The sequence below is a fragment of the Triticum aestivum genome, chromosome 5A, assembly GCF_018294505.1.
Source record: "Triticum aestivum cultivar Chinese Spring chromosome 5A, IWGSC CS RefSeq v2.1, whole genome shotgun sequence".
Classification (NCBI taxonomy): domain Eukaryota; kingdom Viridiplantae; phylum Streptophyta; class Magnoliopsida; order Poales; family Poaceae; genus Triticum; species Triticum aestivum.
This window is the reverse complement of record NC_057806.1, coordinates 597,258,376-597,283,206: the sequence shown is the minus strand read 5'-3', so window position 1 is coordinate 597,283,206 and position 24,831 is coordinate 597,258,376.

The window sequence follows — 24,831 nt, the reverse complement described above, 5'->3', positions numbered from 1 at the left end:
AAACTTTTTGTCATTAGAATTTTGAGGGATCCACTTTCCTCATCCATGCCATGCCATTCATTGAGCTTTTCCTGAAATATTAATCTTGGAATAATGTTAGCTCAATGAGCTATATGTTGTTAGGAATTACCAAAACCACCTGGGGATAGTTGCACTTTCAATCTCCCCCTTTTTGGTAATTGATGACAACATATAGATCAAAGCTTCGACAAATGATAATAAGAGTGAAAGATATCGTCGCTTTGAGAAGTATGTGAAAATCAAGAGCTCCCCCTAAATTTGTGCATATCTTAAGATTTGCTTTGGACTGCAAATGCACAATGAGTTAGGATCATGGGTTACTCTTCCATCTCACATACATCTTGGTGGAGCGCTCAAAATGATAAGAATTAAATACATGCACTCATTACCAAGCAAAGTGAATGATCATATAAGGATAAGTAAGATAATATCATCTAACAAGCATAAGTGTAGCTTATGATCAACCACATGATCATCAATGTCTCACAGATAATAGCGTAGTATCTAAAGAATCAAAAGACAAACAAAGTTCAACCACCAAAGCAAGAGAGAATAAAAAGCAACGCTCTCTCTCGAAGCCTATGATCTATACATTTTTCTCCCTCTTTGGAAACAAGTTACCAAAAAGTTCATAGAAAATGCATAGCACTAGAACGTCTCTCAGGCTTGGTCTTCAGGTGGTCGTGTCCGGAGAACTCCAAGGACGAAGGCTTCAGTCGAAGTAGACGGAGCTGATGGGGTAGGTGCTGGAGCTGGTGGCACTGAAGCTGTACCTGGTGCAGATGAAGTGGATCTAGTGTCTGGTACAGGCACTGCAGCAGATCTCTGAGCTCGAGGCACTCTAGCAAATGCATCAGTGGTTGTCTTGCCCTTCCTCACCTGCATGTCATCCTGTAGCTGCTCCACAACAGACTGAATCTCAGTTACTTTGACATCTAAATCATAGAATTTTTGTTCCATGATTCTTTCCAGGCTCTCCTTGTTTTGAGTTAGGATGGCCAACCCCTTCTCAATCCTCAGAGATGATGCTATCAAGTAACCAAGCTGGTCCTGCTTGCTTTTCAAAAAGTACTCAAATGCCTCCTCTTGAGTTGGCATCTTGTCAGCCTTCTCTTTCTTTACCTTCTCCTTCTTTGCTTGTGCTTGCACTGAGGAGGGTTCATCTTCATTCATCACAACTTGGTTGTCCTCGAAGTCAGGATAGATAGGAAAGTGTTCCTTATCCAACAAGTATGTGCCTGTGCCCATCTTTGAGTTTATCAACTCCTGGATCCGTGGGGCATATCCACAACTTCTTTTCTGGTCAGCTGCAGTCCTCTTGATAGTCTCAACTATAAGGCTCATGACCTTGAACTTCTGTGGCACATCAAATATATGTAGCAAGTTAATTGCATGGCCTCTGATCATTCTGTGATCACCAGACTTGGGCAAGAGAGTGTGCCTAAGGATCCAATTGATTGTAGGCAGCCCTGACAGCAAGTGTTTTACTGACCCAAACTGGTGAGTCTCAAGATCATCTTCAGGAATATCCTTGTACATATTTGCCATAGAGTTGTGATCCATCTTCTTCTTGGCATAGACATCCAAGTCATCTTCTTCTTCCTTAGGAGCATTGATCAGATTTGCCCATTCCTCAATAGTTGAGTGGTACCTTGTACCTTTAGACATCCATACTATCCTGCCATCTGGATAGAAGTGTGCTGCGGAGTAGAATTGCATTATGAGCTCCTCATTCCACTTTGTGAGCTTCTGCCCAACAAAGTCTGCAACTCCACAAGCACTGAAGCTGTCAAACACACCAGGATAGTGTTCCTCATTTTCCTTCATGTAGGTCTAGTTGACCCACCCCATATCACACACTATAGGCTTCTTGTCCAACAAAATTGTCTCATAGAAATCCTGCTGTTCCTTTGTGTGGAACCCGTAATCAACAGCAGTCCTTCTCCTGGTAGCATATGGATCTGTCTCTCTCCATTTCCTCAGTCCCGAGTCTCTCCTGATCTTCATGTTCTCAGCCACAGGATGAGCATCATTGTGGTCTGGAATTTTTGGCTTCAATTTTCTCAGAACATGCTCTTCATCTTCTTCTTTAGCAACAGTCTCAGGCACTGGGGCCTTGTTCTTCTCAGCAGCTGGTATGTTTCTAGTATTTCTCTTTGGTGCAGTCTTGGGCTTGGAGGCAGCTTTGGGTGCTTCTTTGGGCTTTGATGATGCAGCCCCTGTCCTGATAGCATAACCCATAAGCTTTTGTGCCTCGGGTGCTGGTGCAACAACCTCTTCTTCCTCTTCTTCTTCCATCATGGAAGCCTTTCCAATCACTCTGGCCATGGTCTTCTTGACCCTTTCCTTCGTTTTATTTCCTTCTGTAGCAGGCTCTTTGGGTTGAGATTCCAAAGATGCTTGAGAGGATGCTCTGGCCTTAGACATTGGTTGTCTTCCTACTGGCCTTTTGATCTTCATCCCTGGATTAACTGCAGCTGAGCTGTACTCCTTCTTAACCACTTTCTTCTTTGATGTGGCCTCATCCTCAGTGGCCACATAGTCTTCATCCTCAGACTCTGAAGTTTTTTTCTTGCTTGCTCTAGTGGCAGCCTTTGGTAAATTGCTTGGGGTGCTCCTGCTACCATCATCTGAACTGCTAGAGGGACTAGTGCCCTCACTGAGGTGAACCTGCTCCTCTGACCTGTTCTGCTGTCACTCTGGTCAGACATGTTGCAAACACTAACTGCAGACCCTGTGAATAGATTGTAGATGAGATAGAGTGGATGAGCATCACAAAATACACATATTTTTGCAAAAGAATGAGTCAAAAACTTAGTTTTAGTTTTCCACAGAAAGCATTTCGGATCAACCGATTTGCAAACTCGGTGATACCAAAGCAGCTGTTGAAACCTAAACTAGTGAACTCGGTCAGACCGAGTCACAGTTTCGTGGCACCGAGACTGCTAGGGTTTCACAAAGTCCTGAACTCGGTCATACCGATTTGCAATTCTCGGTCAGACCGAGAACCACATGTGCAATGGCCTTGGCCGAATCGGTGGAACCGAGTTCTGCAACCCGGTGGGTCCGAGATGATTTCGGCGGAAACCTAACCCTAAATTTTCGATTCAACTCTAATCTATGGAGTGTTTTGACTTGATAGAAGCATTTCAATTGTGGTAAGAATCATAATGAACACAATGTGCTAGGAATCGGACGGGGATAGCACTGTGATCGAGTACATACCCTAGTTCAGCGATGAACTCGCTACGGCGGCAATGGCGGGGAAGAATTCCGTTGACGGCGGCGGAGACCAGCGACAGGAGGCGGCTGGCGACGAGGAGGATGATCCGGAGACCCGGGAGGCAGAGTGAGCTATGCGCGGGCGAAGGGGTTACGGAGAAATTTCCAAAATTTTGCCCGTGAGTATATATAGCCCGACCCTGTCGGTGTGACCGAGTGGAACAACTCGGTGGCACCGAGATGCATAACTGTTGACAGTTACAACAACTCGGTGTGACCGAAAAGTTCAAATCGGTTGCACCAAGATTGAAAACCTAGATCAACTTAGTGATCTCGGTATGAGCGAAATGGATGAATCGGTCAGACCGAAACGCACAAAGAAGTTTTGGAAGTTTAAGTCTATGACGAATCGGGCACTCTGAGTGCTCCTCACACAGAGTGGTTCGAATCTGACTTGATCAAATTTTGTGATGCAGCATGAATATAGTTTGAGACGAGAAAAGCATAGATAGCTAGAGAGGGTTCTTCAGCATTCTTGTCCATCCACTTGGCAAAAGAAAACCAATCAATCAAAACAACAAGTGGATGTCCTTGAATGAGTAAAATATGCAATCAACATGTTCACACAATAAAATGGCAATTGAAATATGTGGCAAGGCATGCACAACCAATTCTAGCATCTATCAAACAATTTGCGATGACTAGGTCATCTATATATGAGAATATTGACTTAGGAGTCAAATGAGAACATTTGATCATAGGTCATACTCATCGTTTAAGCACAAGTGGGGTTACCACTTTTACATAAAGCATTGTTGTGTTCACACCATTAGAGTTTCTTTAGCTCAATTCTTAGAGTAAAGCTCCCCCTAGATGTGAGATCCCCCCTAAGAGGGATGAACTAACCTTGGGTTTTGTCGATGATAACTTCATGTAGATGTTGAAGATGTGGATGCTCAATGTTGATGTAGATCATTTGGCGCTATCCATTGGAGTGAGTTGCACTTTCAATACCTACACGGGTTAGTCCCACAAGGAACAAACAAGGATATCCATAAGCATAGAGTGATGCACACACAAGATGATGTCTATGAAAGCTTTTAGGTTACCTTGTCCCTTGTCTTACCAACAAGAGGGTTTGTGACTCCTTGAACTAGTGCAAGATGTGGAAGTTGATTGCACTTGTTCTTGCCAAGATGATAAGACTGGAGTATGTTGGCGGAGTCACCCTCAAGAACTCTCTAGTTCTTCTTCTTCGGGATCCACACCATCTTGATGGGAATCCTCAGTGTTGTAGTTGTACTTGATGAAGTGGAACTTGAAGTAGTCTTGGGAACCCACTTGACCAAGGCCTTAGGAGCTTCTTCAAATGCATCAATTTCCTCTTGAAGCTTGTCCTTGCCTTTTTACTTGTGGTCTTGTGGTGGAAGATCATCTTGAGCTTGTGTCCCTTTGGGAGAAGTAGGATCATACTTGTCGTGGTTTTGTCACGGCAGATGTCCTAGAGAAAGGACTTAGTCATGGAGCCATCGCGACGGGTTAGCTTGAAGGGGTTAAAGCGGACACAAGGACGCAAGAGAGTTTATACTAGTTCGGCCCCTTCGATGAAGGTAAAAGCCTACGTCTAGTTGTGATGGAATTGATGGGGTTTCGATGACTAGGGAGCAAACAAGCTTCGCCTATGTATCGAGTTGTTGTCTGTTCTCCTTGAACCGCCGCCGGGTCGTCCCCTTATATACATGGGTGACGCCCGTCGGTTTACAGAGTCCCAACACCGGCTCATAGATGTGTCCGTGGTCTCTACTTATTCCTAACTTACAATACAAGTTACATATTGACGCCGGTTTACGGCTACAGGCTCTCAACCGATTATGGGTCTTGAGCCCTCATCTACCTTCATGGGCTTTAACATACTTAACTACTGATGAAGTTAACCCGGCCCAGATAGGCCGGTTTACGCCCAGTAGTAATATCCCCAACATTAGGCCCCAGATTGATTTGAACAGGTTCATGTCAATCCTTAGCAAGAACTTTATCTTCAACATCTTCTTGTAGTTTGGTGAACCGCCGTGATGTCATCTTCTCTGATTGCTGTAAACCGGCGTGACGTCACCTGTCATAAAGAAACTATCCATGATACCTTCTTGTTTAATAGATCTGCGATAATCGAGGCAACAACTCTGTTTCCAAACTTGCGGCCCCTTGATTTTCGCGCCTGACCCATGTCCCTTGCTTTATAAATAGGACCGAAGGGTCATTTCTTTTTCCCCTTCGTGTCCTTCTGCTTCATCTTCCTCGCGTCACCCAGCTTCGGAGCTCCGCCGCCGCCGTCGACCTCTGCACCAACTTTGGCCGCTGCATCACCCTGAGCGTACCAGAGCACCGCGGTGACCTTCCGCTTCTTCCTCAGCTCCGGTAAGTCTTCTATCCTTTGCATCATAGATCTGTTCTAGGGTTTCCATGTTCTCTAGTGTTCATCGCTTGCTTCTTGTTCATATGATAGATCCTTAGACGAGTCTGTGAATCTTTGCTCTGTGTAGTAGTAGTTTTTATCCTCCGTTTTCACTTTCGCATATTAAGACCATAGATCTTATCCGTACCTTCGCTCATTGATTCGGCACTGCTCCTTTTGGGCCTTGAATATTTATCTCCTTTATGAACATGTTCCAGATCCAAAGCTGTACTATAATCTTGTGAAATCTGTTTTTGTGTACTTACTCATCTGCAGTCTTGACTGTTCAATGTTTAGACCAGGCGGTTTAACTTTGTAGAAAAAATTGACAAACCGGTATATACCATTAGTCCCCTTATTGAACCGCCAGATGTTGGTTGCTTCATGAAACTCCGATTCAGATAGTTCTGTCTCCGGTTTAACAGTGCCCATACCAACGTACCTTGATCAAATGCATTTTTGAACCGGGATCTTCTACCTTGTAGATTCCATCATGGCCTAGCAAGTATATGAGTGCAATTGGGTTCCTTCTCGCGTCACAGAGGATCAACTGGACGATTTAGTCCTGATTGGCGCTTTAGGCAGCAAAGATACCATCCATTGGAGGGCTCCTGGCAAAGAATGCCCTCCCACACCTCGAGAAGGAGAGGTTGTTGTTTTCGTAGATCACTTAGCCCGGGGCTTTAAGCCGCCCGGTTCTAAATTTTACCGGGATGTTTTAGCCGATTTCCAACTCCATCTGCAAGACACTGGCCCCAACTCTGTTACAAATATGTGCCACTTCCAAGTGCTCTGTGAGGTGTTCTTTCAAGAGGAGCCCACGGTGGAATTGTTCAGAGATCTTTTCCATCTAAACCGCCATGCTGAGTTTACTGATGGCTCTAATACGGAGTTGGGTGGCATGGCGATTCAGAAAAGGAAAGAGGTCACATACCCTCACGCCAAGCTGCACAGTCACCCCAAGGAGTGGAATCAGACATGGTTCTACTGCAAAGACACCTCCCCTTCTGGTGAGAATCCCTTGCCTGGCTTTCGTCCGGAGCGGCTCGGCAATACACACCCTTTTCCTCAGGAGAGAAGCAAATATGCTCCCCAGCTGTCAAAGCTCAGAGCCTTTATGGCCAACGGTTTAACAGGGGTTGATCTCGCTCGCTGTTGGATATCATGGAGCATACTGCCCCTTAGTCAGCGCTCCAGTTTGATGTGCGAGTATACTGACAGTGTTGATGACCCACTGCGACATTCAAAACTCCAGCTCTCCGGTGAATAAATCACAGAGGCTGTGCATAAGATACTGAATGAACCAGAACACGTCTGCGCTAGAACCGGCCTGCTTCCCTTCTGTGCCACCAACAAACCGCCAGCTGTAAGACTTTGATTTTTCTATTTGCTGATTCTGTTATTGATATGTCTGGTCATTGTTTGTAATATCAGTGTCTGCATAATCAGGGCAATGATCCATTTTGGAGCAAAAACTGCCGCAGGAGAAACCAGAAAAACCAGACAAACCGGAAAGAGCGACCCGGCAAACGACTAAAGCTGTGAAGAAGACTGCCCACAGGAAAAGAACCACTGCATCTTCTAATCCGGCCGCTGATGATGATGTAGATAATCTGGACTTTGAGGTAGAGCTTGACTCACTTGGTTTATTTTTCATATGTCTTATTGATGATGATATTTGTCAGGATGATGCCGAAGCCAGCCACGCGGATGTTGCAGAGGTAATTATTCTCTCTTCCGATTTAGAAACTTTGCCTTCACAAAAAATTCGCCAGGAAAACCGGAAAGTTAAATTTTCTCATCCTCTTGCTTATTTGGATCCTAAATTTCTTATGAAGACCCAACAACACGAAGCTCGTCGCACAACCCGGCACAGCGGCCAGGTAGTTACCTCCGCCGGTTTACCGAATAGTCTGGTTCGGAAACGCCATTCAGAGGTCTCTAATTTGCTTGTCAGTGCTTGTCCTAAAGCGGGCTGCTTTCGTCAACCTCTTAATCCGTCTGACTCCGATTACCAGGTTACTTCCCACTCATCTTCTGGCGAGTCCTCGGCTACTCAGCTCCCACCGCTTAAAACGGTGCTTGGGTAAGCTATACTTATTGTGATGTTTGCAGTACATCGCCTTAGAACATATGCTGTATTTGATTTTATTATTCTTCTCAGGGCCAAACCTAGGCCAAGCAAGAAAGCCCGCCTGGACAAAGCGGCCGAAGAAGATGTCGTTCTTGAAGCAGACAAGACACCCAATGCTGAAGTGGCTATTCCTGAGGATATTCCCAACAATCCACCGCAGCCAGATGATGATCTTATTGCTGAAGAGAGACCTACTGATACCTCAGGTCCTATCCATCAGCCCACAGGTTCCATCTGGATTGAAAGCTCCACCGGTCCAGCAAAACCTACTGACAAGCCAACAGCTCCAGTGCAAACCGGCGGTACCAAGGATGATGAGGTTGTCATTACTGGCACTGGCCATACTGAGCCAAGCAATCCTGTCGCTTTATCCAAATATTCTGCCAAGGAAGAATTTGCTGCTTTTGGCAAAGGCAAGTGGAACGCTGATCTGACGACTTACGCTGCTCTGAACGCCCAAGATATCCATTCCGGCTATCTGAACAGGTTGTATACCAGCCGTGACTATGAAGCCGGTCTGGTTAATATGATGAAAGATAAATATGAGGTAACTTCCATATGCTCCTTCCTGCTTGTATGCTTCCATTCTTGCTGACTCTCCTAGCCCCCAAGGGCCGGTTTGAAATATTCTTTCAAACCGGGACTTAATAATATAAATCTTGATGCTTTGAAATTTGCTGATGTAGCCCCCAAGGGCCGGTTCAACTTAGCGTAGTTAAACCGGTACTTTAAGTAATTGAAACTGCCGCATCAGAATATATATGATCAAATAGCCATTAGCCCCCAAGTGCCAAGTTGAATGCTTGTATTGATCTTGGGACTTTGTAAACAATTGAAAGATGAAGATTGAATATGCATTAGCCCCCAAGTGCCAAGTTGAATGCTTGTATTGATCTTGGGACTTTGTAAACAATTGAAAGATGAAGATCAAATATGCATTAGCCCCCAAGTGCTAAGCGCATAACTTGTTATGTGGTTGGTACTTGAATCCTTCTACCGATTTGTTGAAACATATATCTGTATGCATGCAGGCGGAGCTGAAGACGAAAGAAAACCAAGTCATCGATCTTCAAGAAAACCTGAAAACCCAACAGGCTGAAACCTCCAGAGCAAAAGAGGAATTGGCCAGTGCTTTAAGCGCCATGGAACAACTTAAGGAGAACTTCAAGAAGAAACGGGCGGATTGGGCCACTGAAAAGTCCGCTTTGATCAAACGAGCAGAGGATGCCGAGGCTGCACTAAAACCAATGACGGATGAACTGACCAGCATAAAGCGGCACGTTCATGCCATGACCACTGCTATCTTTGGTAAGCCAGCTTGCCTTCTGAATTGGCTCTGCCTTCTTACAGAGTCGCCGGTTTGTTAACCCTTTATGGTATTTCAGGGACACGCATTGGTCACTTGGGGTCAGATGTGCGGAAGAAATTGAAAGCCGCCTATACATTGGTTGAACAATTGTATACTGGTGCCCAACGGATCATCTGTACCGCGTCTCATAACAAACCGGCGCCCACTTTGATTCAAGATACTCTGATGAAACTGTCAGTGCTTCCTGCCCAGGTTGAAGAGCTGAAGAAATCTGCTGCTCGAACCGGTGCAATCAATGCCTTAATCCGGGAAAAAGCCTGGGTGCCGGATTTTGATCCTATTGAAGCGGCTCAGGGCTATCCCAGCTTGAAGGAAGACGGGTCAGAATTTGGTGAAGCGGATCTACGAGCAATAAACCGGGAGGTACGTCCACTAGCCTGTCAGTTGCCTGAGGAAGCAGACTTGTCTCATTATCAAGCACAATATGACAATCAGAACAGGCGAATAGCTGCACCAATCCATGAATCGGAAAATCAGATCCCTCCAATCCGTAAGCATACTTACGCTCCCGATATTGACCCATCATTGCTGATCCATGATGAAGCTGTTTTTCAAGCATTAATGGGAACCGACTGGACAACTGTGGATTTCCAGCTACTGGGTAGAGAAACGGAAGCTGAAGCGGCGCAGGATGACCCACAACCATCAGGCCAGGCTGGTGACCAAGCTTGAACCGGAAGCCGGTTTTAAAACTGCCTCTCCTTTGTGAAAAACAATTATATTATTATGGGCACCATGTTGCCTTGTAATAGGCTAGCTGATACCTTTGATGTTGATATGCCTTCGTGCATAACTTGTTCTTCCTGTGGTAATGAACTTTCCAAAACACTTTCTGAAATGAGAAATTCATCAAGTGCCACCGCGGTTGTACCGTCAGGCAGAATATGATGTCTGTATATATGAAATCAAAACATCCAAAACAAAATTTTAAGTATATGATCAAATTTTTGAGATACATAATACATGCCATCGTTGAGTGTGAAGTTGGCTTGGCCAATCTTGAAGCGGAGTTTTGCAAACCCACACTGTTGGAGGAGATAACAACTCCTGTATATATATATGACGCTGGTTTTACCATGTAAACCGTGCCGGGTTATAATAAACACCGTGTTACTCCATAAGAGGATGTTAACAACAAGGATCAAACCAGACAAATAGTATCCGGATTGACGTGAACTGTGTTCCGTCAATTGATTGGTTAAAAAAAACTTTGTCGATTTAAAAAACACAATGAAAAACAAAAACCCCCTTCAAAGAAAAGTGTGAAGCAAAAGCAACGACAAAAATGTTTGCAAAAAAAGGTTTATTTAAGCTAATCAAATGGCGTTACCATGGCCAAACACGACCAAGCTCCCGTTAGGTGTAACTATGGTTCTAGTCAGCCAGGTCCCCAAGTGATTCTGTGGCATTTATGCCGACCAAATGGCATGGTCATGGTTCGGGTTCGACCAAGCCCCCAAGTGATTCTGTGGCCTTAGGCCGATCAAGAGGCATGACAGGTTCAGACATGACCAAGTCCCCAAGTGATCTGGTGGCTCTCGCCTATCAAGAGGCATGGTATTGGTTCGGACACGACCAATCCTCCAAGTGATATAACACGATGCTTTTAGCAAAGCGAACTCAAGGGGTAAACCGGAGGCCGCTTTAGAGCAACCCCGTGTAACCTCACATGATGTAAAAGAATAGATACCCCGCTTTAGCTGAGGTTCCGGTTTATTATATTTAATCATAATATATACATTGTCGTAATATGTACATAAGTATAGCAAATGGCTCAGGTATAGTAAGGCCGAAGATGAGCTATATTCCATGGCCTGTTAGTCTCCTCCTCTGATGTACGTGAGTCCTTATGCTCTCGAATATCGATCAGATAGTACGACCCGGTGTGCAGATTCTTGCTGACCACGAAAGGCCCCTCCCAAGGTGGGGATAGCTTATGCATATCAGTCTGATCTTGGATGAGCCGAAGCACCAAATCTCCTTCCTGAAAGGTTCTGGTTCTGACCCGGCGACTGTGATAACGACGAAGATCCTGCTGGTAAATCACCGATCGGGCGGCTGCGATGTCACGCTCTTCATCCAACCGGTCCAAAGCATCTTGTCGTGCTGTCTCGTTGTCCGCTTCAATATAAGCCGTGACACAAGGTGAATCATGACGGATATCACTGGGGAGAACCGCCTCCGCTCCATAAACCATGAAGAACGGTGTGTATCCTGTTGATCTGTTGGGTGTTGTATTGATGCTCCATAAAACAGATGGTAATTCTTCTACCCAACAACCCGACGTTCTCTGCAAAGGAACCATGAGCCGGGGCTTGATGCCTCTCAAGATCTCTTGATTAGCTCTTTCTGCTTGACCATTGGACTGTGGATGTGCCACTGATGAAACGTCGAGCCGGATGTGCTCCCATTCGCAGAACTCCTTCATAGCACCTTTGGACAAATTGGTACCATTATCTGTGATAATACTGTGCGGAAAGCCAAACCGGAAAATCACCTTTTTGATGAACTGAACCGCCGTGGCCGCATCACACTTGCTAACAGGTTCTGCCTCCACCCACTTTGTAAACTTGTCAACCACCACCAGGAGGTGGGTCTTCTTATCTTTGGACCTTTTGAAAGGCCCAACCATATCCAGCCCCCAAGTCGCAAATGGCCAAGTAATTGGAATCATTCTCAATTCTTGAGCCGGTACATGAGCACATCTTGAAAACCTTTGGCAACCATCACATCGTCTGACCAGATCCTCCGCATCAGCATGAGCAGTTAACCAATAGAAGCCATGGCGAAATGCTTTAGCCACCAGAGACTTTGAACCGGCGTGGTGACCACAATCTCCTTTGTGGATCTCACGCAAAATTTCACGGCCTTCTTCAGGAGACACGCAACGTTGAAAAGCTCCTGATACACTGCAATGATGCAACTCGTCGTTGATGATAGCCATGGACTTGGATCGCTGGATTATCTGCCGGGCCAAAATCTCATCCTCTGGCAACTCGCCCCGGTTCTTGTACGCCAGGTAAGGAAGCGTCCAATCCGGAATAACATGAAGAACTGCCACCAATTGAGCCTCCGGATCAGGAATAGCCAAATCCTCTTCACCAGGGATCTTCACCGACGAGTTGTGTAGCACATCCAGAAAAACATTGGGCGGGACCGCTTTGCACTGATAGCCCAGCCGACTTAAAGCGTCCGCCGCTTCATTTTTCCGCCGGTCCACGTGGTCCACCTGATAGCCTCTGAAATAACTTGCAACAATATCCACCTCACGACGATATGCTGCCATGAGTGGGTCCTTGGAGTCCCAAGTTCCAGACACTTGCTGAGCCACAAGGTCCGAGTCACCGAAGCACTTAACTCGACTTAGATTCATCTCCTTAGCCATCCGGAGACCATGGAGCAAGGCTTCATACTCAGCTGCATTGTTAGTACAAGGGAACATTAAACGGAGAACATAACAAAACTTATCACCTCGTGGGGAAGTTAATACGACTCCAGCCCCCGAGCCTTCCAACTGCCTGGATCCGTCAAAATGGATGGTCCAATACGTATGATCTGGCTTTTCTTCAGGTGCTTGCATTTCCGTCCAATCATTGATGAAATCAACAAGTGCTTGAGACTTAACCGCTGTCCGAGGCACATACTTCAAACCGTACGGCCCCAGCTCTATGGCCCACTTTGCAATCTGGCCAGTTGCTTCCCGGTTCTGGATGATATCTCCCAAAGGAGCACAACTGACCATCATAATTGAGTGCCCTTGGAAATATTGTTTAAGCTTCCGACTTGCCATAAAAACTCCATACACCAGCTTCTGCCAATGCGGATACCTTTGCTTGGACTCAATGAGCACCTCGCTGATATAATAGACCGGGCATTGAACCGGATGCTCCTTACCTGCCTCCTTTCACTCCACCACAATAGCTACGCTGACCGCTCGAACATTAGCAGCAACATATAGCAGTAACGGCTCCTTGTCAATGGGAGCAGCGAGCACAGGCGGATTGGCCAATTGCCGCTTTAAGTCCTCAAATGCTTCATCAGCAGCAGAACTCCAAACAAACTGATCCGTCTTTTTCAACATCTGATACAAAGGGATTGCCTTCTCACCCAGGCGACTGATAAACCGGCTTAGCGCAGCAATCCGGCCTGCCAAGCATTGAACATCGTTGATACACTTCGGTTTAGCCAGCGAGGTGATAGCCGTGATCTTCTCCGGATTAGCCTCAATTCCCTTGTTGGACACTAGAAAACCCAATAGCTTGCCCGCCGGTACACCAAAGACACACTTGTCCGAATTAAGCATCATCTTGTATGTTCTCAGGTTATCAAAGGTTTCCTTCAAATCATCAATCAGAGTCTCCTTCTCCCTGGATTTAACCACGATATCATCCACGTAAGCATGTACATTACGGCCAATCTACTTGTGAAGACAATTTTGTACACACCATTGGTAAGTTGCCTGGGCACTCTTGAGCCCGAAGGGCATAGACACATAGCAGAAGGCTCCAAAGGGAGTTATAAATGTTGTCTTCTCCTAGTCCTTAACTGCCATTTTGATCTGATGATAGCCAGAATACGCATCCAAAAAACTTAAACGCTCACAACCCGCCGTAGCATCAATAATTTGATCAATACGGGGGAGGGCAAAAGGATCTGCTGGACAAGCTTTATTAAGATCTGTGTAATCCACACACATGCGCCAGGTGCCGGTTTTTCTTGAGGACCAGCACTAGATTGGCAAGCCATTCGGGGTGAAAAACTTCAACAATAAAGCCAGCTGCTAAGAGCCTGGCTACCTCTTCTCCAATCGCCTTGCGTCTTTCTTCGTTAAACCGGCGGAGGAACTGTTTCACCGGTTTATATTTAGGATCCACATTAAGTGTGTGCTCAGCGAGTTGCCTCGGTACACCTGGCATGTCGGAGGGCTTCCATGCAAAAATGTCCCGATTCTCACGGATGAACTCGATGAGCGCGCTTTCCTATTTCGGATCCAAGTTGGCACTGATGCTGAATTGCTTGGACGAATCGCCAGGTACGAAGTCAACAAGCTTAGTTTCTGCTGCCGATTTGAACTTCAGGGCCGAATCATGCTCCGTAGTTGGCTTCTTCAACGGAGTCATGTCCGTTGGATCAACATTGTCTTTATAGTACTTCAACTCCTCGGTGGCACAAACCGACTCTGCATAAGCCACATCTCCTTCCTCGCATTCCAAAGCGATTTTGCGGCTTCCGTGAACCGTTATTGTCCCCTTGTGACCCGGCATCTTGAGCTGCAAATACACATAACAGGGCCGAGCCATAAACTTGGCGTATGCCGGTCGCCCAAATAGGGCATGATATGGACTTTGGATTTTCACCACTTCAAACGTCAATGTCTCCGACCTGGAATCATGATCATCCCCAAAGGCCACTTCGAGAGCTATCTTACCAACGGGATATGCTGATCTGCCAGGCACTACACCGTGGAATACTGTATTAGACGGTTTGAGATTCTTATCTGTTAGTCCCATACGACGGAAGGTCTCATAGTACAGGATGTTAATGCTGCTCCCTCCATCCATGAGCACCTTGGTGAACTTATAACCTCCCATCTGAGGCGCCACCACCAGAGCCAACTGACCCGGATTATCGACCTGGGGTGGGTGATCCTCTCTGCTCCATATGATTGGTTGTTCAGACCAACGTAGATAACGGGGTATGGCCGGTTCAACAGAGTTGACTGCCCGCCTCTGAACCTTCCGGTCTCGCTTGTCCAAGCTAGTGGTAAAGACATGGTACTGCCCACTACTCAACTGCTTTGGGTTGCTCTGGTAACCTGACTGTTGCTGCTGTTGGTTGTAACCACCCTGGTTGTTCTGACTATTTTGACCATTATGTCCGCCCGGATTACCATTAAATCCTGAACCGGAACTTCCTCCACCGTAACCCGGCCCGGACCCTGAGCCACCGCCAGATTCGTGATCATACCGGAAATTATTAGAATTCTTGAACTCCTGCATAATAAAGCAATCCTTCCAAAGGTGGTTTGCTGGCTCCTCCTTCGTCCCATGTCTTGGACAGGGCTGGCTTAGCAGATAGTTTAGGCGGTTTAGGTTAGGTTTGCGTCGCTGGTCATTGTCCTGTGCGTTGGTATTAGCCACCAAGTCCATGTTACCATCCGCTTTACGCTTGCCTCCTCCGCCATTGCCTACCCAGTGATGCTGCTGACCTTTGGAGCTGCTGTTCTTCTTCCCTTTCCCTGTCTTGTCGTCATCAGATTCGGGATCCTTGGTACTATCAGAATCAGCATATTTCACCAAAGCAGCCATGAGGGTCCCCATGTCGGTGCAATGACACTTCATCCGTCCTAATTTCAACTTCAGGGGCCCAAACCGGCAGTTGCCTTCTAAGGTTAATACTGCGGTGTCAGTGTTGATGCGGTCTGAGGAGTGCAACACTTGTGAAACCCGGCGCACCCAATGAGTCGTTGATTCTCCTTCCTCCTGGACGCATGCAGCTAAGTCCACTATCGACATAGGCTATTTACAGGTATCCTTGAAATTGCTGATAAACTGGGCTCGTAACTGGGCCCATGAACTGATAGAATTAGCTGGCAAGCTTTTTAACCAAGTACAGGCCGTTCCTTCAAGCATCATGGTGAAGTATTTCGCACACGCCGTGTCATCCACATCAAGCATCTCCATGGCCATCTCATAGCTCTCCACCCATGTCTCTGGAGGTTGATCCGCCGTGTAATTTGGTACCTTGCGCGGGCCTTTGAAATCCTTGGGCAGGCGCACGTTGCATAAAGCGGGGATAAGGCAAGGCACCCCCAAAGAACTAGAAGTAACACCAGGTTCGATCGAGATGGTTGGACGAACCGGCGTGAGCTGCCGAGCCTGATGCTGTGCGGCTAAGTCGGCCTCCCTGTGCGCTCGGGCCCGGTTCACCACTTCCTGAGCGTCATCAACACCACCCGTCGGGTTGTTGCCACGGGGTGCTCCACGTCGTTCATTACTCGACACTGCTGGTTCATCCATATGTCTGCTATAGCTCCGTCTTGGACGGGAGGTCGAGTGGATCCGGTCGCGGCTGTACGAGTACGCTTCCTGTTGGGCCAAAGCTGTCCTTAGAAGTTCCTTGACCCGTCGCGTCTCTACTGCCAGCGGCAAGTCACCTTCAATTGGAATGGCCTCCAGCCATGCAGCAGCGGCAACAAGATTGTCCATTGGGTTGGAGTAGTGACCCGGAGGTGTTAAAGCATCCTGAGGTATAACGGTGTTTTGACGAGGCGGGTCCATCTGACGAGGCTGAACCGGTGCACCGGTCCCAGGGGCTTCTGCCCGGTTCCCCTCCAGCGGATTGCCGGCTCTTGGTCCTGGAGTGTTGAAAAGGTCTCTGGCCTCCAAAACCGGAGGTAAGCGGGATCGGTGCTTCCTCCTCATGACTTCATGCGACGCGCTCTGGTCCAACATAAGCCTGTAGGCCTGTGCCTCTAAAGCGGCCCGCTCTGCGGCCATCCTGGTGTCCTCAGCCGCCAGATCCGCCTTGGCCTGGGTGATCTGTTCCTTTACCTTTGCAATCTCCGTGTTGTGAACGTACTGATCTGGCAGATTAACTTCCGTCATAAGCACAGCCAACGCATCAAATAGTTCTGATAGAACCTGAGCCGGCGGGCGCACTGGGCCTCCTGCCCCGGCAGCCGTCACCGCTGCTGAACCGGAGATCATTGCCGTGGCTGTCGAAGAATGAAGCACTACTTGTGTTCCGGTCATGAATATTCCAACCCAGTTGGGCAGATCAGAGGGGTCCGGAATACTGTCGCCATCGGAACAGCTCCCAATCCGGCCATCTTGTAGCTGATAAAGAGATTCGGTTTCTCCGGTCGAAGATTCGTCACCGGAACAAACGACAGTCGCCCCGCGAAACTCCGATCCATCCTCATAACTTCCTCCATGGATGACTCCCACGAAGGCATGCTTCATGGCCGGTTTAACCCGGGCGGATTGCGCACGCTGAGCCGTCTCGACGAGGTCGGTGCAGATGTCCGGCTCAGGGCCCAGTTCATCGATCTTGCCAATGAAAACGTGAATGCTACCAAAGGGGACCCGGTACCCGTACTTAATTGAGCCGGCCTCGGGGCCCCAGCCTACGTCGTCGATGTAGAGCTTGCCGCGATGACTCTTAGTCATCCGGCCTACAGCGTAGCCCTCGAGTCCTTCAAAGCGGCCCTCCAAGAACCGGAAACCATCATGCGATAGCCCCACGGTGGGCGCCAACTGTCGTGGTTTTGTCACGGCAGATGTCCTAGAGAAAGGACTTAGTCGTGGAGCCATCGCGACGGGTTAGCTTGAAGGGGTTAAAGTGGACACAAGGACGCAAGAGAGTTTATACTAGTTCGGCCCCTTCGATGAAGGTAAAAGCCTACATCTAGTTGTGATGGAATTGATGGGGTTTCGATGACTAGGGAGCAAACAAGCTTCGCCTATGTCTCGAGTTGTTGTCTGTTCTCCTTGAACCGTCGCCGGGTCGTCCCCTTATATACATGGGTGACGCCCGTCGGTTTACAGAGTCCCAACACCGGCTCATAGATGTGTCCGGTTTGGTCTCTACTTATTCCTAACTTACAATACAAGTTACATATTGACGCCGGTTTACGGCTACAGGCTCTCAACCGATTATGGGTCTTGAGCCCTCATCTACCTTCATGGGCTTTAACATACTTAACTACTGATGAAGTTAACCCGGCCCAGATAGGCCGGTTTACGCCCAGTAGTAATATCCCCAACAATACTCCTCTTGTTGAGGAACAAACTTCGTCTTGGGGTATTGATCTTCTTCCCACTCAAATCCATTGGCATTGAACTTTCGTTCAAAACCAACACCTTGATTCTTTCGGTGCCTTCCTTGCTTGCGTACAATTTCCTCGAATTGCTTACTTCCGGCAAGGCTCTTGTAAACACCTTTCTCTATAATTCCCTTCAATAAGCTATTTTCTTGCTCAAGTGTAACTTGGCTAAGAGAATCACTAGTGTAATCAAGATAACTACTAGAAGCAACAATATTGGATTTAGCATGATTATTGTTACTACTAGAGGAAGGATCTTTCTTGTTCTTGTTACTAGACTTGACTTGAGGCATGTAGGTGGATAAGAGTAAACACTTGGCAATGTAAGAAGAACTTTTCTTACGAAGATCATCATTGATTGCTTTTAAGAACTCATGCTCTTGCTCAAGGTTGAGCTTTTCAAAGCGTAATTTCTCATGAGTCCTTAAAAGTTCTCGATGATCTCCTAAGATAGTTTCATGAGCTAACTTAAGAGTGTTTTGTTCTTTAGTTAGAGACTCAATCTTCTCCTTATCATTGTCATTCGTTTTATCTTGATTAGCATGATTAATTGACGTTTCATCATAGTATTCATCACTAGAGTTGTCAACAAGTAAATCATCATCGCCTAACAAGTCATCTTCATCACTATTGAAATCAACATACTTGGGGTGTGATACCTTTGGGCCTTTAGCCATGAAGCATGTTCCAACTCCTTGATTTGGTGAAGCAAATATGTCGTAGGAGTTGGTTGTCACAAGTGCTAGACCGGCAACACCTTCATCTTGAGTATATTTGGAGTCGGAGTGATAGCTTCTCTTGGAGTGGTTGTCGGAATCGGAGCCGGATACCCATTCACCAACATGAGCTTGGTGTCTTTGTTTTGTGTAGCTCCTTGATGACTTGTCCTTTCTTTCCGAATCCTTGCTTCTCCGTGAGGGTCTTCGTTCATAACGATCATCTCTACTCCTTCTTTCTCTAGATGGTGATTCTTCTCTTCTACTTCTTCTCTTGGGAGAATCTTCTCTTCTCTTGTAGGGGGGGCGTACACTCATTGGAATAGTGCCCGGGCCTTCCACAATTGTATCAGTTTCGCTCTCGACTAGAAGATCTTTTGTCATTGTAGGACCTTGACTTGGAGCATCTCTCTTTGCTTCTACTCTTGTAGAACTTGTTGAAGTTCTTCACCATTAAGCTCAATTCTTCATTGAAGGTTTGTTTCTCACTCGATGATGTGGGGGCTTCACATGAGGCTTTGTAAGCACCACTTGATTTGTTGTGAAGTTCCTCTTTATCCTTGAGTGACATCTCATGAGCAACAATTCTTCCGATGACTTCCGTTGGCTTGAGATCTTTGTAATTGGGCATCATTTGGATCAATGTGCACACGGTATCATATTTTCCATCCAAGGCTCTTAGGATCTTCTTGATGATGAATCTATCGGTCATCTCTTCACTCCCTAAGCCGGCAATCTCACTTGTGATAAGAGCAAGCCTAGAGTACATTTCAGCAACACCTTCACCATCCTTCATTTTGAACTTGTCAAGTTGACTTTGAAGCACATCCAACTTGGATTCCTTGGCGGAGTCGGTACCTTCATGCATGTCAATCAAAGTATCCCAAATTTCCTTTGCATTCTCAAGACGGCTGATTTTGTTGAATTCTTCGGGGCACAATCCGTTGAAGAGGATATCACAAGCTTGAGCATTGTATTGTAGCATCTTCAACTCATCCGCGGTAGCTTCACGATTTGGTTCTCTCCCATCAAAGAATTCACCTTGCAAGCCAACACACACAATAGCCCAAACGGCGGGGTTATGTCCAAGAATATGCATTTTCATCTTATGCTTCCAACTAGCAAAATTAGTACCATCAAAGTAAGGACCTCTACGGTGATAATTTCCCTCGCTAGACGCCATACTCTCCTAGGTTGTGAAACCAAGGCTATGACCACCAAAAGCTATGGAAATCAAAGCAAATGGAGACCAAAGCTCTGATACCACTTGTAGGATCGAAAGTATGTCTAGAGGGGGGTGATTAGACTACTTGACCAAATAAAAATCTAGCATTTTCCCAATGTTAGTTCTTGGCAGATTTTAGCTATCTTAGCACAAGTCAAGCAATCTCCACACAATTCAAGCAAGCATGCAAAAGAGTATATGAGCAGCGGAAAGTAAATCATGCAACTTGCAAGAATGTAAAGGGAAGGGTTTGGAGGATTCAAACGCAATTGGAGACACAGATGTTTTTGTCGTGGTTCCAATAGGTGGTGCTATCGTACATCCACGTTGATGGAGACTTCAACCCACGGAGGGTAACGGTTGCGCGAGTTCATGGAGGGCTCCACCTACGAAGGGTCCACGAAGAAGCAACCTTGTCTATTCCATCATGGCCGTCGCCCACGAAGGACTTGCCTCACTAGCGGTAGATCTTCACGAAGTAGGCGATCTCCTTGCCCTTACAAACTCCTTGGTTCAACTCCAATATCTTGTCGGAGGCTCCCAAGTGACACCTAGCCAATCTAGGAGACACCACTCTCCAAGAAGTAACAAATGGTGTGTTGATGATGAACTCCTTGCTCTTGTGCTTCAAATGATAGTCTCTCCAACACTCAACTCTCTCTCACAGGATTTGGATTTGGTGGAAAGAAGATTTGAGTGGAAAGCAACTTGGGGAAGGCTAGAGATCAAGATTCATATGGTTGGAATGGAATATCTTGACCTCAACACAAGTGTAGGTGGTTCTCTCTCAGAAAATGTGTATTGGAAGTGTAGGTATGTTCTGATGGATCTCTCCACGAATGAAGAGTGGGTGGAGGGGTATATATAGCCTCCACACAGAATCTAACCGTTACACACAATTTGCCAAACTCGGTGGGACCGAATGGTTAAACTCGGTCAGACCAATTCAGCAAACCTAGTGACCGTTAAGATTTTTGGTGGGACTGAGATGCAACTCGGTAGGACCGATATGGTTAGGGTTAGGGCATAACGTAATCTCGGTGTGACTGATTGCACAAACTCGGTGGGACCGATTTTGGTAATAAGTTAACCAGAGAGTTGGTTAGGTAAACTCGGTGGGACCGATTCACTCATCTCGGTGAGACCGAAATGTTACAAAAGGGAAACAGAGAGTTTACATTGCAATCTCAGTGGGACCGATCGCTCATCTCGGTGAGACCGAAACGTTACGAAGGGAAATAGAGAGATTACAATCCCATCTCGGTGAGACTGAGATCCCTATCGGTGAAACCGAATTGCTAGGGTTTGTGGCAGTGGCTATGACATTTGAAACTCAGTGGCGCCGGATAGATAGAATCGGTGGGGCCGAGTTTGACTTTTGGTTTAGGTCATATGTGGATGTGGGAAGGTAGTTGAGGGTTTTGGAGCATATCACTAAGCACTTTGAGCAAGCAAGCCATTAAGCAACACCTCATCCCTCCTTGATAGTATTGGCTTTTCCTATAGACTCAATGTGATCTTGGATCACTAAAATATAAAATGTAGAGTCTTGATCTTGAAGCTTGAGCCAAACTTTTTGTCCTTAGAATTTTGAGGGATCCACTTTCCTCATCCATGCCATGCCATTCATTGAGCTTTTCCTGAAATATTAATCTTGGAATAATGTTAGCTCAATGAGCTATATGTTGTTAGGAATTACCAAAACCACCCGGGGATAGTTGCACTTTCACAATCCCTACTCACTTGCACCAATATCAATTGATGGGCATCTCCATAGCCTATTAATTTGTCTAGTTGGTGTGAGAATTTCTTTCTCCTTTTTGTCTACTACCACCTTCTATTCCACCATAGTGCTATATCCATGGCTCACGCTCATGTATTGCGTGAAAGTTGAAAAAGCTTTAGAACGTCAAAAGTATGAAACAATTGATTGGCTTGTCATCGGGGTTGTGCTTGATAAATACTTTGTGTGATGAAGATAGAGCATGACAAGATTATATGATTTTGTAGAGATAACTTTCTTTAGCCATGATATTTTGAAAAGCCATGATTGCTTTATTAGTATGCTTGAAGTATTATTGCTTTTATGTCAATATTAAATTTTTGTTTTGAATCTTATGGATCTGACTATTCATGCCACAATAAGAAAGATTACTTGATAAACATGTTAGGTAGCATTCCACATCAAAAATTCTGTTTTTATCATTTACCTACTCGAGGACAAGCAGGAATTAAGCTTGGGGATGCTCGATACGTCTCCAACGTATCTATAATTTTTTATTGTTCCATGCTATTATATTATCCATCTTGGATGTTTTATATGCATTAATATGATATTTTCTATCATTTTTTGGGACTAACCTATTAACCTAGTGCCTTGTGCCAGTTGTTGTTTTTCCTTGTTTTTGTCTTTTACAAAAAATCAATACCAAACGGAACAAAACTTTTTGAGGATTTTTCTTGGACCAAACGACAACCACGAAGCTTCGGGAGGAGGCCAGAGGAGCCACGAGTCGGCCACAAGTCCTAGGGGCTCCCCCCAGGCTTGTGGGCCCCTTGTAGCACCCTAACCCTAATTGGAACTCTATAAATACCCAAATATTCCCCTTACACCAGGGGGCACACCAAAAATACTTTTCCGATGTCGCAAGCTTCTGTTCTCGTGAGATCCCATCTTGGGGCCTTTTCGTCACTCTATCGGAGGGGGATTCGATCATGGAGGGCCTCTACACAAACCTTGCTGCCCTTCCGATGATGTGTGATTAGTTTACCATAGACCTACGGATCCATAGCTAGTAGCTAGATGGCTTCTTCTTTCTCTTTGATCTTCAATACTACAATGTTTTCCTCGATGTTCTTGGAGATCTATTCGATGCAATCTTCTTTTGCGGTGTGTTTGTTGAGATTCGATGAATTGTGGGTTTATGATCATATTATCTATGAATATTATTTGAGTCTTCTCTGAACTCTTTTATGCATGATTAAGATAACTTTGTATTTCTCTCCGATCTATTGATTTGGTTTGGCCAACTAGATTGATCTTTCTTGCAATGGGAGACGTGCTTTGTGATGGGTTCAATCTTGCAGTATCCTCACCCAGTGACAGTAGTGGTAGCGAGCCACGTATTTGTATTGTTGCCATTAAGGATAAAAAGATGGTTTTTACCATATTGATTGGATCTATCCGTCTACATCATGTCATCTTGCTTAAGGCGTTACTCCGTTCTTGTTAACTTAATACACTAGATGCATGTTGGATAGTAGTCGATGTGTGGAGTAATAGTAGTAGATGCGGGCAGGAGTTGGTCTACTTGTCATGGACGTGATGCCTATATTCATGATCATTGCCTTAGATATCGTCCTAACTATGCTGAGGGAGTCCAGCCCCCTCCGGTGTCTATATAAACCGGAGGGTTTTAGTCCGTAGGACAACATACAATCATACCATAGGCTAGCTTCTAGGGTTTAGCCTCTCTGATCTCGTGGTAGATCAACTCTTGTAATACTCATATCATCAAGAACAATCAAGCAGGACGTAGGGTATTACCTCTATCAAGAGGGCCCAAACCTGGGTAAACATCGTGTCCCCTGCCTCCTGTTACCATCCGCCTTAGACGCACAGTTCGGGACCCCCTACCCGAGATCCGCCGATTTTGACACCGACATTTGTGCTTTCACTAAGAGTTCCTCTGTGTCGTCACCATAAGGCTCGATGGATCCTTCGATCATCGCTAGCGATGCGGTCCAGGGTGAGGCTTTCCTCCCCGGATAGATCTTCATATTCGGCGGCTTTGCACTGCGGGCCAATTCGCTTGGCCATCTGGAGCATATTGAGAGCTACGCCCCTGGCCATCAGGTCAGATCTGGAAACTTGAACTATACGACCGATGTCCGCGAAGACTTGATCTTCGACGGATTCGAGCCCACGTCGGACGCGCCGCGCAGTCACGACGAGCAAGACGTAACTCTACCGTCGGACGGTGTTCGGGAGATCGCATCCGCAGCTACTCCAGTTTTTAACCTGGAACAAGTCGCGCAATCCGAGAGTGGGGGATGGACCCCCACCATGGAGGCCGCACTCTCAGTGGCGATAGAGCCGGATACTGACTTCACCCCTTACGAGAGCCGTGTTGCCGAACCATTGGATTCATCTTCGGCCACGAACTCCGAGCCGCTCGTATCTGTACCCGTCGAGTCCGACTGGGCGCCGATCATGGAGTTCACCTCCACGGATATCTTTCAGCACTCACCTTTTGGAGATGTGCTAAATTCATTAAGGTCTCTCTCCCTGTCAGGAGAACCTTGGCCGAATTATGTCCGGCTAGAATGGGATGCGGACGACGAAGAAATTCGCTGCCCACCCACCACCCACTTAGTAGCCACTGTCGACCACTTAACCGACATGCTCGACTTCGGCTCCGAAGACTTCGACGGTATGGACGACGAAGCCGGAGATGAATCGGAACCACCGCCCACAGGGCGCTGGACTGCTACTTCATCACATGACGTGTACATGGTGGACATCCCCAACGAAGCCAACGGCGACGAGAAAGCGGAGGATGACCCCTCCAAGAAGCAACCCAAGCATCGACGTCAGTGGCGCCGCCCTAAGTCCCGCCATAGCAAAAACAGTGATAACAATAGTCCACGCGACTTCGGAAAAGACGACAACTCCACCACCCCAGTGGCAGAAAACGATCAAGATGCAAACAGCAAACGTAGTACGGATCCGACGTCCAAACACGATGACGCCAAAGGTAAGCCTCATCAATCCCCATCTAGGGAAGAAAATAGTCCGGACGAAGATGTACCCATCGTCCCGGAAACACACTTGGAGCAAGAAAACCTCCGCAGAAGGCTTACTG